General features: G+C 37.3%; 1 protein-coding gene and 1 pseudogene across 2 annotated transcripts in view; one reads left to right on the top strand and one right to left on the bottom strand.

Annotated features, from left to right (window-relative positions):
* The window catches only part of CLVS2 (clavesin 2), a 64231-nt gene that overhangs the window by 23115 nt on the left and 22023 nt on the right, over positions 1-19093 (bottom strand). The gene's annotated exons all lie outside the window — the stretch shown is intronic.
* LOC129067747 (40S ribosomal protein S29-like) lies at positions 18602-18793 on the top strand (annotated as a pseudogene).

The following is a 19093-nucleotide window of genomic DNA, read 5'->3' as shown; positions in this document are numbered from 1 at the left end:
CTAAGGGGCAAGAGATCCTAGTCCTATACCAGGTTCCCCAGCCCAGGGTTTCAGTGCCAGGAAGAAAAGTCCCCATAACTTCTGGCTATAAAAACTAGTAAGGATTGAGGTAGAGGGAGACGGACGCTTCTAGAGTCCCAAGCAGTTCTTAAAGAGCCCATGCATTACCTTACTCGGATCCACTCCCTCTGAACTCCTGTATTGGGGCAGCAGCTTGAAAGGCACTAGACATGTGGGGAAAATAGAATTGTCCAGCATCAGGGCAAGAGCTCCAGGGTGCTTTCTCCCAGACAGAAGTGCTTGCAAAGGCCACTGTTCCTTTGCTGAGCCCTCTCACTACAGAGCTGGTAGGCGGGTATCATATCTGAGAATCCATCAACCTGGCTCACACTGTTTGCCCCACTCTGGTGATTCCCTAGATCCCACTCCACCCAACTTTTTGGCTCACTCAAGCTGTTTCCAGTGGCTTTTCTATGCAAATGGCCTGTCTTGGTTCATGCTTCAGATTTTCCTAAAATTTCTCAAACAAGCAGCTTCTGGCCTCAACATTCCCCATACCTCTTACTAAGTAGCCCCAAGCTTAGAACCAGCAGCAGCCAATCTTAGTTCACAGCTTGGCCTCTCCTGGATACCTCAAGCTCAGCACAAGTAGCAGCCATCTGCAAATCATTTTGTAGCTCATGCAAGCTGGCTCCGGACAGAACACGGTAGCTGACTTTAACCTGCACCTCCCAGGAGACCCCAGAGCCAGAGCACCCAATGGACAGCTTCAGACAACACTGAAGCATGACTACTCAACCACCTCCACAAGTGACATACTCAAGGGGCAGACTCAGCATGCATCAGAACCCTGCTTAAGAGCCACTGTGTCGAGTGGGCCACTACAGAACTGATCCTCCACAGTGGTTGGAGGATGAAGGTCAGAGGTTGGTATTCAGTAGTTGCAGCAAGTCATTGAAACTGATTGGCCTGAGGTAAATCCCTCTCAGTGATGTGCAAACATCAATCAAGGCTGAGCTACAAGGAGAGGGTGTACACAGCAAACATGGAAGGTGCAACTTGCTTCCCCAGGTTGGGTGACACAAGATGCTGTGCCACTAGGCCCTACAGAACACCTACTACATTAAGCCACTCTATCAAGCCTAGGAGACACAGAATACATAGAAACAAACACAGGGACACTGCCAAAATGAAGAGACAAAGAAACATGTCCCAAAAGAAAGAACAGAACAAGTCTCCAGAGAAAGAACAAAAGAAGATGGGGACAAGCAATTTGCTAGTTACAGAGTTCAAAACACTGGTTATAAGGATGTTCAATAAACGGTGAGAACATCAACAGCAGAAAAGAGAACCAGTTAGAAATAAAAGACACACTAACTAAATGAAGAATAATTTACTGGAAATCAACAGGAGAGTAGATGAAACCAAGAATAAAATCAGCAATTTGGAATACAAGAAAGCAAAATACACCCTATCAGAGCAGCAAAAGGAAAAAAAAAAATTTTAAATGAGGACTGTATAAGGAGCCTCTGGGACAACTTCAAGTGTACCAATACTCGTGTCATGGAGATGCCAGAAGGAGGAGAGTAATTTTGGGTAAGTAGACAGACATGAATACAATCAGGAAACAAAATCAATTTCCCGAGCACGGTTTGTGCATTCACGAACAGCCCATTTTCTCCACAACCCAAACCAGCCTCAAGACAGCAAGGTGGGGGGGACAGTCATAAATTGTCCCAGGTCACACCTCCCTAAATTCCTTGGCCACAGTCTGGCCATGCTCTTGGTTGGCACGTGTTGACAGCACCCCATAAAGGGTCCCCTGTGGCTAAGCTGAGAAATAAATTGTCCCAGAAGAGGTGAGGTGCACTTCCAGGAGCATCGAAGGAGGAAGCACTTGATCTTTTAAAAAACTACTTTCGAAGAGACAAAGTAGGGGTTTGGAGGTGATTGAAAAGGTGATCCTGAGAAAAGCTCATTACAGATCACACAGCAGAAGACTATGAAGGGGGTGGGGGCTCTGGGGACCACCGTGGACGGCGGCTCCGAAAGCACCCTGTGCAGAGCGTCTGCCTTGAGGTGCAGAGTGGAGGGGGCTGCAAGCTTGCGCCTCACTCAGGGCCTGTGTGCCTTCTTCATCCCGTTCACTGCCAGTCCCCAGGCCGTCTTCTGGGCGCATGTCTCAGCCTGAGGGGGGGCCCTCGGGCAGCGGCTCTTGTTGCCTCCCATGGTGGTTGCACCTTTTCTTAGCCATGTTTCACAGTGGCCTTGGCCTCTCTAGAAGGCACTCGGTGCCCCGTGTCCTTCCCCACGTGTCATTGCTTACAGAGCGGCGCAGGCGTAGGAATGAACCCCTGGTACCTTCCCCCACACCCCCCCATGCCAGAACAGGGCAAGGCCTCTCCGGGTGTAAGTAAGGTAACCTGGTTGCTTACTGTCACTTCTGCAGTGTGGGCTCTGGCTCAAGACTCCAATCAGCCAGAAACCCACAAAGATCAAAGCACTAGGGAGTACAACTATCCTGGACCTGAGGCCAAACCTGTAGGGAAAGGCCTCACCTACACGCCCCACTGTCAGCCCAAGGCAGGGCCATTGCCAAGCCTCTGTATATCCTAGGCACTTAATCCTCACAAGCACTTAGTGGACGGCCTCCCAGATCCTGTCTGCCATGCCTGACAAGGCCACCCCAGATCTCCCCCAGAGCCAGGCCAGCTCCCCACTCCATGCCCCAGTCAACTGGCATGCTCTTGGGTTTCAAATCTCCTGTTTGGTGTTTGATGTCTGCTTTTGTTACTACCTTGGGGATTTTTAACCTTTTGATTATTTCCTCTGGTGTCTTTGTTTACCTTCCTCACTCTTCTACCTCCTGGCCAGGTCTCCCAGCTTAGCTGCCCTGGCGTGGGGTGTTTCTCAAACCTTCCAGCCACAGCTGCCTCCCCGCAGGCCGGCGGGTTCAGGGCTGACAGGGCCTCACCCTCTGCCTGCAGGCCCCAGGGGTGTGCCCATTGCATGGGCTTCTGTCTTGCTGAGTCCCACATACTCAACGAGACCGAAATGGAGTGTGGAGGCAAGTCCAAGGCAAATCTACCGCGTCAGAACGGATGTGTCTTCAGGAGCGCAGAGTGGGGAGCTGCCGCCACAGGGTTCGCACCGCATCCAGACCTGCCCACATCCAGACTCACCTTCCCGTGGGGATCTTGACTTTGGATGACAAGGCTTTATTTGTAAATATGCTCTTAATATGCAACTTTGAGAATAAAATAGAAACATCATGTATTTTAAAATATAAGATGAAGTGTGACGCACTGTATACAATTTAATATATATTTGTAGGATTTTGTTATTTAAGAAAATGGAATGTAATGGTACTTAACTTTTACAAAAGAGAGAAAAATGTTATTTTTACTGCCTGGAGAAAATAAATATTCTCATTGTTGTAAAAAAAAAAAAATTACCAATATTCGCATCATGGGGGTTCCAGAAGGAGGAGAGAGCAAGAAATTGGAAACCTACTTGAAAAAAATGACAGAAAGCTTCTGTATTTGTTGAAGGGAACAGACATACAAATCCAGGAAGCACAAAGAGTCCCAAACATGATGGACCCAAAGAGGCCCAACCCAGACACATCATAATTAAAATACCAAAGTTTAAAGACAAAGAGAAAATCTTAGCAGCAAGAGCAAAGCAGTTAGTTACCGATAAGGAGCTCCCCCCTAGGGTTGTCCGCTGATTTCTCAGCAGAAACTTTGCAGGCCAGAAGGGAGTGGCAAGAAATATTCAAAATGATAAAAAGTAAGGTCCCACAACCAAAATTACTCTACCCAACAAAGCTACAATATAATTTAGAATCAAAGGACAGACAAGAGTTTCCTAGACAAGGAAAAGCTAAATGAGTTAATCACCACCAAACAGTATTATATGAAGTGTTACAGAATCTTCTTTAAGAAGAATAAAAAAAAGATCAAAAATATGAATAATGAAATGGCAATAATACAAATCTATCAAAAATTGACACTGAAAAACAAAATAAACTAACAAGCAGAACAGAAACAGACCCTTAGACACAGAGAACATTTTGACTGTTGCCAGGTGGGAAAAGGGTTGGGGGAATGGGTGACAAAGTGAAGGGATTAAGAAGTACATACTTGTTGTTACAGAATAGCCATGGGGGTGTAAAGTACAGCATTGGGAATATAGTCAATAATATCCTAATAACTGTGTATTAGGTGTTAGGTGCAAGATTTATTGAATGATCACCTAGTAAGTTATATAATGTCTAATGACTGGAGTGTATGCCTGAAATTAATATAATAATGTGTGTCAACTGTAATTTAGAAAAATTTTAATCATTTAAAATTTTAAAAATATCAACACAAAGGCAACAACATAGCACTCCAAGCACTAAGTTTAGCAAATATTTACTGAAAACTACTCAAGCCTGGGACAATATAAGGGGCATGTGAATGATGACCTTGAAGGAATTTATAATCTGGTAAAGAGAATAAGTAACATGAAATAAGGAAACATCATTTCCAAACGAGTTATAAGGTTTAAAGGAGTGAAAGAATAAAAGATTGAAGAGAGAGGAAAGAACCCTGCAATGACATAGAGTTTAGAAAAGATCTTGGGATTTGCCAGTGAAAATCTGGTAGTTGTAGTGGAGGCAATGGGCCGAGTAGAAGAGAGGGCCCCGGAGAGAGAGCAGTAAGAGCAGAGATGGGACGAGTGGGCCACGTTTAGAACACAATTGTCAAAACTGTCTGCGGTTGAAGGTAGGGGTAAGGAAATGCTAGCAGTATGGCTGAGATGGTTTTGGAGTCCACCTGGACCATCCAAAATGTCTCATATTAGAGTCTGTGCGTTCTTAACACTGGACATTCTTAAGAAGAGAGTGATAGATTGCAATTATTCTGGCAGGGGTATCTAATTTATTATGGAAATTTGATATTTTAATATTTAAGTTTTAGTGCAATTCCTTCATGGTGAGACATTCTGTCTCATGTTAAAAATAACAAAACTAGAGTTTTACTTTATTTTTTTAAATAATCAAATGATGCGTCACACAAACATCCATTCGCCAGGAGCTACCAGCATGACCACCCACCGCTGGCCAGCAGGGATGAGGGTTAAGCATGAGGCAAGACTGGAATAATACTTGGGAGTGGATAAAGTATGGTTGGAATAAAAGCCATAGGTGTTTCTGATAGACATTTCTTGGAATAAGAAACAGTGATTTTATGTTTTGATTAGCCCAGGCCAATTGATAAAGCCTTGAAAATGTCCTAATTTGTTTGATTTCAGGTAGGGAAAAAGCAAAGATGGAGACATGAGGTTGAAATATTAGCACTATGCAGGTAACTAGAGCCTGAATCTCAGTCACATCAAGGTGTTAACTGTAAAAGGAAAAGAAATACACATTAGAACTATAAAGAAGGTAGAGGCTATTCAATTTAACAAATGATTAGATGCAGAGAGGCTATTCAATTTAACAAATGATTAGATGCAGAGGGGATTTACGAGAAAATGACAAAAAACAGGTAATTTCATTAATCTTGGTTAGTTGAGAGCCCACTTATTATACTAGATGTTGAAATAGAAAACTAAAGGGAAGTGTAATATCTTAATCAAGTGTCAGTAGGCTGTGTGAAGATGTCCCCAAGTTTGGATAGCTCAGATTGTAGTAAACATGTAGAAAATAGAAACAGAGCCAAAAAATTAAGATTCATGAATATGTTGAAAGGCATTTTAAAGTGCTACAATAATTTGTATATTTTAAAATAATAATTATAATACACAGATTTCTAAGTTCTTGACCAGAAAGAAGTTGAAGAGCTGGCTTCAGTAAGAAGTTGGACAGAGAAGAGATCACTGAAGCCAGAGTGATGTTTTCCGATCATCTGCCAGAACACTTTTAGCTCTACCAACTCCTTCCAAGACTGTGTGGTGTCCATATGGATTGTGAGGCAGTGGATTATAAAGATAGTTTAAGAAGATCTAAAGATGTTCAGGCACGTGTCCTTCAGAGAAGCATACATGAAGAACAACACAACTGGGCCCAGGGTGTAGGCAGCCCCTCCACCTGCCCCTGCTAATGAGTGACTTCCTTTCAGTCTCTAGTATCTGTGCAAGGTTGGGGGTAATGCAGATGACGCTTTGGTTTAGATAATCTGGGAGTATTTACTTTCTCTTGCCTGTTAGTTTTATGAATGCAATAGGAAGGAAGCAAGCGTTCAGCTTGAGATCATCATCCCTCTCCAAAATCCAAAAACACTTAATGAATGTACCTCTGAATACAAAACAAATCTTCTAATTCAATGCTACAAAGATTAGACTGTACTTTTCTTATGCTTATTATAAAATCTTATAGATATTTATTAATTTTCATTAATTTGAAGGGATTCTAATTAAACCACCAGGAATTCACATGGCCTGTGTAGGGTTTTTCTTCTTTTTGTTTTACCCCCTGTGACTTTATTGGCAAGAATTAATCATCCAAAGCTCTTCTGTAGGTTTCATGGCTACAAAGTCCTCCTACAAATAAAGCTACATAGGAAGTAACAGTCAACAAATTTTTGGCCCATGATGCACTTCATTGGAGTGGAGATGTCAATGATAACACTTACTGTCTTTCTATGACATTACTATGCACTCAAGGTCTCTGCTCACTCCTGAATCTTGCAGTGGAATTGGAGGGTTCATATAAATCTTTAGTCTGCCAATGTACATGAGCAAGATATGCGAGCATCTCTATTTGTCCACGCATTCAAATCAGAGCAACCATACATATCTGCAGTCTTTCTTTAGATAATCTCAATCATGATGGATCAATCAATAAAAAATTTCTAGCTCAGCTACATAAAGTTGCATAAAATCTTAAAGGAAGTACAGGTTTTCCGAATAAAGAAATATTGTTTCAACTACTGCTGTGTGTATGGATATGTGGGTGCATGGTTAAGATCCCTAGCTTCAACCCCTTCCTTGCAATTGGAGATTCCATTCCTCACCCTTCACCTGCACTTCTGAACTAGTGACAGAGCTGGTAGATATATTTTATATAACATGTGAATCTGACTAGAGCAAAGCATGTCATTTTAAACATTGAAGTATATGAAATATTTATATTTACATAATTTTCAAACATTCATTTTCTATTCTTTACACTGTAGTTCAACTGTGAGTTACAATTTAGGTGCATGTAAGAGATTCTGGAGCTAAAACACAGAGAGCTACACCTTTTCTTCAACATCTTTATCTTTATGAATTTCCCACCTATCCATGTAGTTCAACAGTGAATTGGGTCTTGATGATATTCCTTTTTTCTACTGTCCAGTACACTTTCCTTCTCTGTGTCTCCTTTCTTTCTCTGTGTTTTTGTATATTTATGTGTATGTACGTGTGTGTGTGTGTGTATGATTGATGGAAAGCTCCATTTGAAGGTTTATATATTAACTCTAAAAACTAATGCCCACATTTACAGGTAACGTCATGAAAAATTCCTTCACCTGTAAATATTAACAAAAAGATGGAATTTACTTTGAAGAATTTTGCTTTTCTCTCTTTAATACTCTTTCCATCATACAGATATGATCAAGACTAAAATCAAACAGCAAAGAAATTCCACTTATTTAAATGATGCAAAATAAAAAATGTATTTCTGAATATTATCTTTTAGTGTTCTTCAAAAGAGATAAAAAAGTGATTTTCCCATTCAACACATATTTATTGTTTATATTATATATGGGCACAATGCTGGTGGTAGGATCTGGACTCTGATATTTTCTTTTTTTTTACCAGTCATAAGGCTCTGTGTCTGTCTATTGACGCATTGATCTTTAAATTTTGAAATAATTATAGATATAAAAACATGCAAAACTGAACAGAAAGATATACACCCTCCCTAAGTGAGATACTTTACTAGAATAAACCATTCAAAAAAATAAATTGATTGTGGTGCAACCCACAGAAAATATTCAAATGGCAGTAGTTTTATAAGTGCTCATTTGTGAGCATGTATGTATGTTTATGTATGTACTCTATGCAATTTCATCACCTTTGTACCTTTGTGTAACCATCATCAGATTCAAGATACAGAAGTGTTCTATCACCACAGAGCTCCCTCACACTAGCTCTTCAGAAAAATCACACCAACTCATTAGGCCCCTACCCTTCACCGCTGGTAACCTTTTATCTCTTCTCCATCTCTATCATTTTGTTATTTTGAGAATTTAATATAAGTAGGCTCATATAGTACATAACCTTTTAAGACAAGCTTTCCTCATTTAGCATAATGCCCTTGGTACACATGAAAATTATTGCAGGTATCAACAGTATTCTGCCCCCTTTTAACTGCTAAGTAATATGTCATGGTATGAAGGGACTGATTTTAACCATTCCGCTGTTTTAGGACATTTGGGTTGTTTCCAGTTTCAGGCTCTCATGCTAAGAATATTCATCTAAAAGTTTTTGTGTGAGTGCAAGTTTTCATTTCTCTGTAATAAATGTTCCAGAGTGCAATTTCTGTGGTATAGGGTTGCATGTTTAGTTTTATAGAAAAATGACAGCGTGGCTACACCATTTTACATTTTCACCGGCAAGAGAGATCCAGTTTCTCCTCATCTTTGCATGCTTTAGTATTTTGATTATTTTTCTAATTTGAGCCATCCCGGTTAAGTATGTAATGGTATCTTAATGTAGCTTTATTTGCATTTCCCTAAAGGCAAAGATGTTGAATATCTCTTCCTGTGTTTATGTGTCCTCTGTATATTCTCCTCAGTGAAATATCTGCTCATGTATTTTCTCATTTTATTATTGAATTTCTTTTTATTGTTGAGTTTTGAAGAATTTTTTTGAAGAAAATTCTTTGTAGTTTGTCTTTTCACTCATTAGAGTGGCTCTTTCACAGAGGTAGATTTTTTTTTTAATTTTGATGAGGTTCCATTTATTTATAGTTTTTTTTTTATGCATTACTCTTTTGGCATTGAGTCTAAGTAATCTTAGCCTAACCCTAGATCCTAAAGATTTTATATATTTTCTAAAAGTTTTATAGTTCTGTTTTGTACATTTAACTCCATAATTCATATTGAGTTAATTTATACATGAAGTTTAAGCTATAAGTTAGGGTTCACTATTTTGCCTATTTGATGAAAGAAAACTATGCTTTCTACATTGACTTGCTTTGGCGGTGCGGGGCAGGCTGGGTGGAGAGGGACAAAGTGGGGAAATTGGGACAAATGTAATAGCATAAACAAAAAATAAACACAAAAGTAATTTGGGAATATTTATGTAAGTCTATTTCTAGTTTTTCTGTTCTGTTCCATTGATCTATATATGTCTATCAGTTCAACATTCTAATAGTTATCTCTATAATATCATTGTTCTTAAATACCACAAACAACAGGTGCTGGCGAGGCTGTGGAGAAAAGGGACCCCTAGTCCACTGTTGGTGGGAATGCAGACTGGTGCAGCCACTGTGGAAAGCAGTGTGGCATTTCCTCAGAAAGCTGAAAATGGAACTGCCTTTTGACCCAGCGATTCCCCTGCTGGGACTATACCCTGAGAACACCAAAACGCCAATACAAAAGAACCTATGCACCCCAATGTTCATAGCAGCACAATTTACAATAGCCAAGTCTTGGAAGCAACCTAAATGCCCATCAGTAGATGACTGGATCAAAAAATTATGGTACATATACACAATGGAATACTACGCAGCAGAAAGAAAAAAAGAAGTACTAAACTTTGCGACAGCATGGATGGAACTGGAGAGCATCATGCTAAGCGAAATAAGCCAGGGGGCGAAAGACAAATACCATATGATCTCACCTATAAGCGGAACCTAACCAACAATGCAAAGATGCAAGGAAAATATGACCAGCAACACTGAAAGGAAAAGAAATCAACAGAGACAAGAGGGAAGGGGGGGCAGGGAAAGGGAAGGGAAGGGGAAAGTCAAGGAACATATAGCAAGGACTCATGGACAAAACCAAAGGGGAAGAGCTGAGGGAGGGAAGGTGGGAGGGGGCAAGGGAAAGAGGTGAGGGGGGCAGAGACAAATGTATTTAAAAAGTAAATAAATTAAAATAAATAAATAAATACTGTTTAAATGTTTAAAAAAAATAAAAAAAAATAAATTTGACACAAAAAGATGCAAAATCTATTTCATTTAAGAATGCAAATTCAAAATATTTTCCAGATATATCCTGAGTTGTTTTTTGAAAGATAAATAAAAGTTGATTTTAAGAAAACAAATACTTCCAGAGAAAAAGGCTAAAAAAATGAACTGTCATTTTAAATCTTTCAATTTCATGAGCCAAATAACATTAGTTTAAAATGTTTCCTTCAAAACAAAACAAAACAAATGATTAATATGTCAACCTGAAAAAAATGAACCATAATCATAAGTCAACGATATGTCTAAAAATTGAGAAAAATTAGGAAAAAATACAACTAAGAAATAACTTTTAAAACATAGGTAAAGAAACAATATATAACAAATAAATCTTTGATGTTTATAATTTACAAAATACCTATTTCCTCTTGGACAAGCCTGTTATTGCATGATATTAATTTTAAACTAAGAAAACTAAAGGACATAAAATTTAAAGTTTTAACATTTTAAAGTTCGGTTCAAGCTGTTGTTAATCATGATGAGGATGGACTCTACTACAGTTTCAAATCTACTCCCTCATCCATTTTGGTGTAAATTTTTATTCATCACTAAGTGAGAAAGAGATCAAATTTACAATATTAGACAAGAGCTAAATATCATACTAAGAAAATACTGGAATAGTCCTATAGCAGTGACACTGTTTCAATCACTACAACCAGCATCCAGCTTTATCATTTTCTTAATTTAGAGGAAAAAATCACATTTTATTGATGGTATATGTATTTAAAAAATATTTGTTAAGCTCCATTTTTTGCCACTCTCTCAGTGATGGTGAGTAAAACACCATCCCTGGCACCCATGGAATTTGCTAGTTAGCTGAAATAAAATTTTTATACTCTATGTTTTACCAGCAAGCATTTTGGTGCCTTACAATGATATATAAAATTATTTATAAGATGAGTATTTTCTGATTTAAAATGACAGACGAGCACAAGTATTTGTCTCTCTTATCCCTGAGGATGCATTAAAAAAATGGGAAATGAATATTTTTAAAAGAAATGAAACATAATAGTAAAAGAAATGGAGGGAAAAAACCATCACATAAGTTATTTCAAAGCATTTTTAGAATAAGAAGAGATAAAAGTCTAATGCATCAAACAGAGGCAATATAGTGTGAAAAATGGGAATGAAGTAGGGATATTAAACAAGAAACTATGTTTACATCAGGATTTCACTGAAAAATAATCCAGTTTTTATATAATAATATAAATAACATAAATATAAAAAATAATAGCCATGCTGCAAGACTAGAAAACAGACAAATTAGAAGGGAAAGTGTCTGGGTTAAAAAAAAAAAAAGTAATGAGCTTTTTCTTAAATAGAAAACCATTTTTATGATAAATTCTATATAAAGATAACTATAAGGTATGTTCAATAAATAGTGGGAAAAGGCCTTTTACTTTTAATTATAAGCTCTCATTTTTTATGAAGAGGTAAATATCTCACTTGATATAATATTTCCAAATGGAGTTAAGTATGAAATAAGGAAAAATAAGACCAAGAGACTCAGTAATGAGATTAATGCAATGAAAACATGTACTACCAGTGGACTGCAAATATACCCTTGGGTGTTCTGGCAGCAGAATTTGAAGTTGTACCCTTTGACACTCTTCTGGAAATAGTCACGTAAAAGTTAGCGGATATGTGAGCTGGAGTAAGAAATGGCATTTGCTTGTGAAAACAGAGGAGGCCTAATAGAGACACCTAAAACAACAGAAATTCACCTTCCCCTGTTCCCTGAACTTCCAGCAAGATTAAGATGCTCCTCATAAAATTATTTCAACCCCAACCTAATGCATGGCAAATAAAATAAGATTTAAGTCCCTAGTATTTACTCCAGGTAGTTCAGCGAAGTGAGTTTTAGTCTCAGATATTAAAGAAAGCTCATACTATTATTTGGATCTGCACAGCTTGGCTCCACTCCAACATTATTACCTGGACTCCAAAGTCCAGTTTGGGGCTATGAAAAGAGACAAAGGGAAGCAGAGCTGGAGCAAATGTTACTGAATATAAGGCTGACATTTATGTTAAACCAGCAGGGAGTAAGCAATTCTCCAAGCATTCATAAATGAGTCTGAACGACATATAGTTTTAGGTGCAAAAAAGCTTGACTTCAAAGGACTTATTCCTGCTTCTCATTGCTAGAGCACTGAGAACATTAAAACAGGATATGAGGTGGAGTTCTTGGATAACTGAGACTCTGAAGATTAAACATTGCACAGTGAATTCAAGAATCCATTCTCTCATCTGTCTCCTATAATAGCACCATAGACTAAGAGATAAGATCAAAGATCAGGCACAGATAGAACTGAACTAGAAAAGAACTAAATTTACACACTTCTACTAACAGTCTATTTAAAAACTTATGTCAAAGAAATAAGAAGGAAATAATATAAAAAGAGACACAGGGATATTATAACACAACACTGTGATGGTGATAAACTGTTAACTTTCTGCCTTTTATGACAGTTGTCATTTGCAGAGCTTTGACAGAAAGCTTTGACTCTTCCTCTCTGTAATGGCTTGCTAAATGTCCAGTGTGCAGAGGTTATGAGCATTTCACTAAGGAAAAGTAATGTATCTTCAAGCCTAACAACATTCTCCATGTAAGATGATTTATGACAACTATTCTCAGAGTGCTTTTGACAAAAACTGGCTCATCAATCTGTGTTTCAATACACAGCTTCCTTGCTACCTATGAATTCCATCATCAGGCAGTATTTGTTTGAATTATGGTTGATGACATACTTAAAGTGAACCAACAGCATGTTGTAAGTGTTATCATGTTTCCTTTTGTTTAACCCACTCTTTGTCATAGGACCAGTAGATTTATCTATTAAAATACATATATCCTGTTAAATTGAAAATTTGACGGATCACCTACAGAAAAAATTCCAACTTTAGAGCGGCATTAATAAGCTTCTACTGTTAGTTATCAAGTAATTTTTGCAACCTTAATTCCTACTTTACTTCTTCATGAATATTAAGTATAACTAAATTAACCTACTTGCCAATACCCAAATGCTTCATATACATACACACATCTGTATTTCCCCCAACTGTTCCTCAACCTATGATGCTTTCAACAATGCATTTTCCTTCTTTCAAAATCCTTCTAGGGCCATCTATGGATATTTTCTTTTTAACCTTTCTCCAGTGAATAATAATTGTCCTTTCCTTTCTTCCCCATTGGTATGTTATTTACACTTTTACAGAGCATTTGCTATTTTAAATTAATGCAACCTCTGGCTATTTTATAATATTCTTTCCTAATAGTAGGATATATTTGCAACACTAATAAAGCACATGTGGAGTAACTTTTTTTTTTACTTGGGGGTAAGCCCATGAAATGTTTTGAATGTAGAATAAGACATCCAAAATGATACACTACATAGAAACTACGCCATGGGAGAAAGGGGTAAAGGGACAGTCCACAGGTATTTGGAAAACTATAAAATGAAAAATATCAGAGAGTTTCAAATGTTCAAAGGAACAGATATTCTGTGATTATGAAATACTGTTATATTTTAAAAGACAGTGTTTTAAATGGAGTGGCATTAATCCTGCATTTAAGTGTCAGTAAGGACCAATGGGTGCAAGGTTCCAAGTCAGATTTTAGCTGAATTTAAAAGCTGTTGTGGTCAAACTTAAGAGATTAATTGGGCTGCCTCATGAGGCACTGGCAGGCTCAGAATGAATATAAACAAAGCTGCATAATCATCTCTAAAGACTACCATAGAGACAGTCTTATGTAAGATGGGTTGTGTGACTTCTAAGTTTCGTTCAGATGCTAAGATTCGGAACCCGGGCATGTCTATGCTAAGATTTTCACTACAGCATGTGACATGACATGTGCTCCTGTGTTGTGCGGAGGCTAAAACTGATTCAGATCTGCTTGGGGCCAACAGGTCAACACAAAACCGCATAAAATACCAAGAAATAGCCTCCCTGTTAGATTACAAAGATCATATTCAGATGTTGCCTGATGTTTTAATACACCGTTTTCCATTCACTTGGACTTAGTTGTTAGTCTAGAAAATCTACAGGAAAAAATCATGAATATGTAATCCTTAAATACTATGGTGTACAAATAGTAATTTACATTTGATTAGATTTTAGAAAAATTAATATTAAACATTTCATTAGATTTCAGAAAAAATTAATATTATTAAATTCACATAAAACAGAATGTATGTCTCTGTAAATGCACAGTATATATTCATATCATATAGTTTATCATTAGATCTTGAGCAAATGAAAATATATAAACATTTTCAAGAAAGCCCTTTCCAGAAGAGATTTTACCATGCATAACAACTTATTTAACTTTTTCAAGATTATCTTTAAATGGCATTCAAATTTAAGTTCCAAATTGTTGCCTTGCTGAAATTTATTTTTGTTTTACTTCAGGTAAACCTGATGAGCTCTGGTCTACTGGCTGGACAGAGCACTTATTTTTTTATTATGCAAAGCAAACAATGTGAGCAAAGACACTGGTTGGGAGAAAACAAAGACATCGGTTGGTGACAAGATGATGTTTTAGAAAGACAACTAATGATCATTATGTCCATGAAACTAGTTGGAGCTAAAGCCACAGATTTGTCTTTGGAGATAACCACAGTAAAATGTAACAAAAATTTAAATGAGGATAGAAAAAAATGTGGATGGAAAAAGACATAGACAAAAGTCTTCTTTTTCATTATCAGTCTGTCAATGTGGACAATCAGCTTTCTGGGCTAGATTGCTATTAAAGCCTCTCCTAACTTTCCATTTTTACAACTCCTTTCTTTAAAATTATCCCACTCAACAGATATTTGTAGTATGAAATCATGAACAAATGAATAACGTCACATTAATTTTTCATGATTTGTGCTCCTACTCAGAATACTGATTCTCCATTATTCACAATGCACAGTTAGAATTCAAAATGCATTGAATTTTGACCCCAACCATCAGTTTTCTTCAGCTTATTTTCTTGCCCACCTTATATCAGTCCTTCACATCAGGCTGCCTAAACTTATTACATACCCAAAATTCAATCTATTGATTTTCACCTCCATACCTTAGAGGTGCTATTTCCCTCCCTGTCCCTCTTTGCATAGCCATATCATGTCATCCTTAAAAATCTAGCTCAATTTTCAACTCTTTCATAAAACCTTTCTCCTTTCTACCATTTTAGTCCAAACACCATAAATCCCTCCTCTGAACTTCTGAATTTCTGTCTGTAAAATTTATTGTATAATTTATTTAATTGACTTAAAAGTATAAGGCTATAACTGACATGAAGAACTAACATGCATTGTTTAAAAGCATGATTGTCTTTATAAAGTATAATTTTTGTCCACTTTTTTGGTCTTTAATTAATTCACCCTATTTTATTCAGAATGTTTTTTAATAGGGCTTATTCCTGGCTGGCTGGCTGAATTTAAATCCTTTCCTCCTACCAAAAACCGTTTAGTACATGCCATGTATATTAGCAAAATATTTTGGATTATATGCTTTTTCACTCCAAAGCACATTTACATTTTAACAGACTCTGCCTTCTTTGGTCTTGCTGTAGATTTCCTTTGTGGGGTCCATATACAACCCATCACAGCTCTATGTGTTAGCACTGCATAGTTTTCTTAAGATGAGCAGCTGCACCTCCCAGACTTTATTAATTTACTCATAAAACTATGTTAATATTATTTTAAAATAGACATTAACCTTCTTAACAATAGTATATTTATAGTTACTTGTTAAACAGTTGCCTTTATTTTCTGCAGTATAGCATATTTCAAGTATAATATTTTTTAATGATAAAAATACACACAGAAAGTAGAAAAAAGAAAACTTCACCATAGACCAACTTCTCTCATATAAACAAGTTTATGTTCCAATGCATTTTCTGCTCTTTTTAAACATATTATTAACATAAATGTGATATTTTACATTCTTTATATCATACATATATCAGTTAACATTATACATAACCATTACCCATATTATTACAAACTTCTTGCAAACATTACTCCTAACAATTGAAAGATTATCCATCACAGAAATAACTTGGCATTGCAGGTCCTTCATATGGAGATCTCTCTTCTCCTGCAGTTTATGGATTCTGAGGCTGAGAACTGGCTCAAGTCAGAAAATCAGGCATGATAGTTTGACAACACTGGGATAGCTGCCTTCATCCCTTTCCTTTCCTTTGGCTCAGTGTTCGAAACAATACTTATTGCTTCCCTACGCATCTTTCCCATAGGAACACCAGGTTTAATAACCCATCCATTCCTCCGTGAAGGCCAGGCCCTTATGGCTGTCACGCCAACTTTGCCACTCATTATAACAATTATACTCCATATACTTCTTACATTTGAATGCAATTACCTGGCCATTATTTCTGAATCCTATCATCCTCATTTCCTAGGATGTCCTTTCCCTGACTTTCTCTAATGTAGCCTCTCTTTCCCATAGTCCTTTTCATTATTGCTTCCCCTGATTGTCTGAAACACCTGAGGAATTGCACCCTCCAGAGTATGCTTTCCCATGAGTATCCCATCCTATTTCACCACAGGTGAGGGTTTTAAGAATTGCAGTTATACAATATGCCTGTTTTCCACCTAGAACCAGTGATGTGATCCTCCTTGCTAGCCAGCTGGTGACTTAGCTGAAGTGAATATTGTTCTTACCATTGTGGAGCTTTTTATCTAGTTGAGAACAGTGAAGATAGATAAGTGTATGAGTCATGCCTTTACAAGTCTGTTTTCAACAGAAAATATTTGTGATATTCCAAAGAGTGAATATCCTACGAGTTTTACATCCTTGGAATAAACCAATGAGCTCCATATATTCTAAAACACCACTACCTGTTATAATCATATTTATCCTTATCTTACAACCTGAAAGGACAAAAGCAGGGACTATAAACTTTGAGGTGAAGATTGCCTATAGTTTCCCATAATTTACAGAAAATGTGGGGGAAGGCTTTCATCCCACATAACTTCAGTTGGTCAGATTTACATGATCAGCCAAGTTAGGCTGATTGATTACATTGTGCAATAATCATATTTTGGTCTTAAAGAGTAATCTTGTTTTGTAAGTTTGCTTAGATTCTCTTCCTGAGCATAGTGCAAGGAAAAGGTACATGGGCAGGACTGACTTTAACTAAGTGCCTTCTCTGACTGGGTATCATGCCAATCTCTTTCACTTACATTATCTTGTTTAATCTTCATAATAATGCCAGGTGGATGGAGCTAATCTCATTTTTTAGATGTAATAACGAAGACTGAGATCAATTAAGTAGTTTATCTAAAATTAAAATCTGTATGTGGGAGAGGCAAGATTTAAGCCCAGGAATGCTTGATTCTAAAGTCTGACCTAGCCATTGTCAAAAGGAAAGATAATTTTGCTTTCAAGTATATCCTTTATAATTGCTCTCCAAACAACTCTTTAGGAAGAAAACATGAAACCAAAACATTTCTTCCCCGGCAGTTTTCTTAGGCAAAAAAAGACAATCTTTTTTCCTTACATGGCTTTAAGATAAAACACAAATCAATTTCATTTCATTCATCCTATATCCAACTTAAGAATGTTTTTGTGTTTTTTAAAATTAGATTATAAGTAACATTTTGAGAAGCCTCAAAGAGGAAAGAAAAGGAAAAGGAGGGGGTAGTTTTAATTCCAGTGCTGTTACATGAGCTTCCATTAAACAATTCCAAAACAAGAGCTAATAACAGAGAAAAAAGAAGTCTTAAGAGGAGAACCTTGGGCCCCATGAATAATGTAGCATTTATTTAAATGCATGAGCTATGAGACTCAGAGATAACGAAGGGAACTTCGACTTCTGTGAGGACTGTGACCTATCATAAGAAGTAGAGGGGCTCACTTTGGAGGCATGATGGCTAGAGAAAACCAGAGCTGCAAAGGACAAAAGAACAGCCATGGCATTTCTGGGAGCTCTCCATGGTGCTGCTCGATTCAGCCTAAGCCTCCTTTGATGGTTTCTATGCAGCACTGATGTTATGTTAGCTCCTCTTTGAGTTGAGTTAAGGTCTTTTCCAGATGTACATAGTTATGAAACTAGAAAACATCCTCTTATTATTTACATAGGAGTGTTTTCATTCTCCTTTCACTAACTAAATTATATCTCTAAGTTCAGCATCTAGCAGTGATCCACTACAATGTTGATCATCTACCTCACCTTGAGACAGCAGGCTTCAGACACCGCTAAATGTAGCTTGTCTACGAGTTGTAGAAACACATTATTGTCCCAAGTAGAGTAAAATGTGCTTTTCTTAGCCACCTTAGGAAAGATAATGGACTGACCAGAGACATCTCTTTGAAGTCTTTTTTTGAAACCAGGTGATAACTATACCTAGTTTTCTAAGATTCACAGACTGAGGTTAGGTCTTCTTACACTAATTTTCAAAGAATTATGGTCCCTTTTTGCCTCATTGCATATGAGAGAGCAACATGAGTCACGAGTAGCCCTACTGGAGCCATCCAAGAAAATTCTGCCAGGATTCTCACTCTTGCCATGTCTGCTCAAATGGGCATGGTCCGATTTGGCAATATGGCCTCAATATGTGCTGCCAGTGTGTCTCTCAGCACAAAAAGGATATGGACTTCATTAAGTTGGACTAAGTGAACTTCTCTGAATGGGTCATTCAAGACATCTACCTTACCACAGAAATGATGCTAGCACTTCATACATAAAAACTTCAGTTATTAGTTTTTTAATATGAATGGGATAGTCATGTGATTACAGAAATCTCTCTTTTAAAAATTACTATTATCTCCTCAGTGGGTTCATCTTTGAAATTTGTGATTTATTTCCCCCCAGTTATATAAAAGTATTCATGCTGAACTCTGATTAAAAACAAAGAGTTATGAATATATCCCTTAGAATTTTGATTACTGAAAAGAAATATTTTTCAAAATTTT

Source organism: Pteronotus mesoamericanus, unplaced genomic scaffold, assembly GCF_021234165.1.
Source record: "Pteronotus mesoamericanus isolate MK-2021 breed Mesoamerican mustached bat unplaced genomic scaffold, CSHL_Meso_final contig_20, whole genome shotgun sequence".
Lineage (NCBI taxonomy): Eukaryota > Metazoa > Chordata > Mammalia > Chiroptera > Mormoopidae > Pteronotus > Pteronotus mesoamericanus.
This window is presented reverse-complemented; position numbering and strand designations above follow the sequence as displayed.